The following is a 3995-nucleotide window of genomic DNA, read 5'->3' on the forward strand; positions in this document are numbered from 1 at the left end:
GGGGAGGAAGGATTGCAGGAGGAGAGGGGTCGATGACACTATGAGAACACAGCCTATATAATGAACTAAGCAGGGCTCACAGGGACTGGAACACAATCACAGAGTGTGCAGGAGCCTTCTCTAGGTCCTCTGCACGCATATATCTATTGGTTGTGTAGCTTGGTGTTTTTGCAGGCCTAACAGCGGGAGTGGGGGGGATCTCTGACCATTTTGCCTGCTCTTGGGATCCTTTTCCTCCTACTGGGTTGCCTTGTCCAGCCTTGATGTGAGGGTTTGTGCCTGGTCTTACTACATCTTGTTACGCCACGTTTGGTTGATATCCCTGGGAGGCCTGCTATTTTCTGAAGGAAAAAGGAGATGCAGTGGATATGGGGTAGAAGGGAGATTGGGTGGGGGGCAACTGGGAGGAGTTGGAGAGAGGGGAAACTGCAGTTGGGATGTACTGTATATGAGGAGAATAAAAAAGCTTTTACAACAATATGTAAGCAAAAACAAAACAAACAAAAACATGACACATAAATGTTGGGTACTTTAAAATAGAACGTATTCCTTGTCAAACCTTGTAGAGTAAAACAAACTTATCATCAGATGGGAATGTCTCATCTTCTGGAAAGTGATTTATTTGTTTATTTATTTTTCTAACAAGCTCCAACAATTTTATTTCTTCTTCCACAACATGCTTCCAATACCATTACATGATTAAATGTTTTACATATTAAAGCAAAAAAAAATTATTCCCAAGAACCCACGTACATTCTGTTTAAGTGACTTGTTATAGATGAACAAAGTGTAAGCAAGCAAGGTATTTTTTCTTAGCCGGTAAATCACAATTTGTGAGTACAAAGAAAGGATCAATTATTCTCTTGTTTATCTTAAAAAGTTATTTTACGAAGAAAATCTTAAAAGAATCACAAACCTACACCTTTATATTAAAAAAATAGTCATTTCTACCTTAAATCTTCAGGGTGCACATCTACTCACCGATTTTTTTATTAAATCATCTCAGGAAGCCAAGGCAAAAATGAGTGCAAGAAATTATTCATCACCTTGGTCACCAGAAAGGCACACACATCAGCTAGTCCTAGTTAGGGAGCCACTGTTCTTGTTCTCTGACCTCAAAACATCCCTAGCTCAATTATCAGAAGTGCGACTTTCTGAACTTTAAATTGTTCTCCCAAATTTTCTATGTCAAAGCCACTATCAAAAAGCATCTTGGCCTGGGTGGTGACACTCCTCGGGCAGCTCACTGCATTGTCGTCTGGTGCCCGCCCCACTGCCTGCATCACCGCCACAGTCTTTAATGAGTAGACATATTCCTCAGTTCTGTGGTGTTCTCGGTCACACATTTATGGAGTTTCTGAAGGGCAGTGGAGATTACTGCCAGGCACAGCACGACCTCTATGCAGACAAGTGAACTGTAGAAATTCATGACTACTCCACCAAGAAGCCCCCATAAGAGTGGATAACCTGGACACAGGCATGTTGAATTGAAATCTGCAGAGCATTTGACAGAAGCTCAGACCTGGATGGGGTAAGCCTCAGTGCACTTCCTTTGTATTGCCTCAGTATTACTGGATTGAAGAATCACTGCTTCTTGTTTGGAGGTTCATTTCATTGCCCGTTTCTCCCAATTCATACTCAAAACACTGAGAATTTCAAGTGGAGTATATTGTATATTGAAGTAGACTTCAGATTGTTTTTTTGTTTTAAATCCTTTCTGTATTCAATTTTTTAAATTCTTTCATAACCCTACTGGTTGTTGTTGTTTTTTTTTTTAACTAAATTAACATGGCTCGAATGAACCGCCCCGCTCCTGTGGAAGTCACATACAAGATCATGCGATTTCTTATTACACACAATCCAACCAATGCAACCTTATAGAGGAACTTAAGAAGTATGGAGTTACCACAATGGTAAGAGTATGTGAATCAACTTACGACACTACTCTTGTGGAGAAAGAAGGCATTCATGTTCTTGACTGGCCTTTTGATGCTGGTACACCACCATCCAACCAGATTGTCGAGGACTGGTTAAGTCTTGTGAAGATTAAGTTTTGTGAAGAACCTGGTTGCTGTATTGCTCTCCATCGTGTCGCAGGCCTTGGCAGAGCTCTGGTGCTTGTTGCCCTAGCATTAATTGAAGGTGGAATGAAATATGAAGATGCAGTACAACTCATAAGACAGAAGCGGCGCGGAGCTTTTAACAGCAAGCAACTTTTGTATCTGGAGAAGTACCCGGAAATGCGGCTCCGCTTCAAGGATTCCAATGGTCATAGAAACAACTGTTGTGTTCAATAAAACTGGGGTGCCTGATGCCATTGCCTTAGAAGTGGAACTCCAGATGGGACCTGATTTGTCGTACGTAATTGCCCAATGTGTCGGCTTACCGAATAAGTCTACTGAAGCTCCACAGGAATATTGAAAAACCAGTCTTACCAGGCCACAAGTTTGACAGAATTGCAACCTCTATATTTGAACTATGATCAACATGTTTGGACACTTAGCAAAAGATTTTTGCTGGTTAGCATTTAAAATGTGCTTATTATTTCTACCAATTGACCTTTCCTAAAATAAGGTATTGAGTTATGTCATTAAATGTACTCCTGTGCCAGAATATTACTAGTCTATAAGGAATTTAGAAGGATTCGGTGCCAAAATACCCGGCACAATACTTGTATATTTTTAGCATCATACAGAACCAAAATTGCAGGAACTAAGAACTCTAGAGCATCCATGGTGTATTCCTTCAGTCATTTCAAACACTGCAGGGCTTCTCTCGCTATCTGCCTGCCCACTCTGTTTACATCTCCCACACTTACNCCAGAATACATCAGGTTTGCTTAGCCATCCTTTATTTTTTCTCTAAGTCTTGCGCTGATTATTTAATATCTCTGTCTCGTTTTGTTCTGTTTTGGGAAACCTCTGTTTGAAAATCAACTTTGTTACAGAAGCACATACCTTCAGTAATGTCTCCAGACAAAAAGCCTTACAGTTAACTTAATGTTTGCACTCAGAAGTGCAACCTAACAGGGAGGGCCTAAAAAAGAAAGGAGAGGAGGCTATGAAATATTTTTAGTAATATGTTGCCTTTGTCTTGTGCAGAACATGTAGAGTATGCTCTTTAATTTAGTAAATATTTTTAAGATGTAGAGAGAGAAACATTGTTGTAGCTAACCAATTCTTAATCAAAATTTCTGAAACTTTTGTGTTTTCCATACCTATCAGAAGTTTTCCAGCCTGTTTGAATGATGGCTTTCCTCTTCTCTTCCCAATCTCTTGCAAAAAAGACAAAGTGGGATCTGCTAGTGAACTGAGGAGAAATGTTTTATATGCCTTTTGAGCTATGTAACTTAATAATTGGATACTTGATCATTTGCTTTATTATGTAATCGATAAAATGGTGATGTGTATTAAAGTTAGTTCAACCATATATTTATACTGTCTGGGAATGTGTGGTTGTAGTTCTGTCTGGGAATGTGTGGTTGTAGTTCTGTCTGGGAATGTGTGGTTGTAGTTCTGTCTGGGAATGTGTGNCTGTCTGGGAATGTGTGGTTGTAGTTCTGTCTGGGAATGTGTGGTTGTAGTTCTGTCTGGGAATGTGTGGTTGTAGTTCTGTCTGGGAATGTGTGGTTATAGTTCTGTGGGAGAAATAGTTTGCCAGTGTTCACCAGCTTGTAAAAACTTAGTACGAGAGCTTCAACATCTAAATAAATGATGAAACGCATTCGTCACTGAGGTCACTTTGCCTAAAATTAACTTAATTTGTAGAAAACGATGGATTCAGTTACTATCATTTCAATTTATGGAAACATTTTTAGGGTTGCCAAGTGCTTTTTATTAAAAATTGCTCTTTAAAGGTCTAGATAGTTGTGAATCAGTTGAATGTTGGGCACCGAGGGGAAACAGTTTGTAATAGGTGATGACCTTGATTTTAGTTCAGTTCCATCAGTCTCATGTAGCTCTGTGCAATTTCCAGTCCAGTTTTCTCATTTTTAA

General features: G+C 39.6%; 1 pseudogene across 1 annotated transcript; it reads left to right on the top strand.

The window, feature by feature from the left end:
- Nucleotides 1–1788: 1788 nt before the first annotated feature.
- Nucleotides 1789–2850, top strand: LOC110303723 (annotated as a pseudogene). Its single transcript, XR_002378951.2, has one exon. The product of XR_002378951.2 is annotated as a protein tyrosine phosphatase type IVA 1 pseudogene (transcript).
- Nucleotides 2851–3995: the final 1145 nt, after the last annotated feature.

Source organism: Mus caroli, chromosome 10, assembly GCF_900094665.2.
Source record: "Mus caroli chromosome 10, CAROLI_EIJ_v1.1, whole genome shotgun sequence".
NCBI classification, from domain to species: Eukaryota; Metazoa; Chordata; class Mammalia; order Rodentia; family Muridae; genus Mus; species Mus caroli.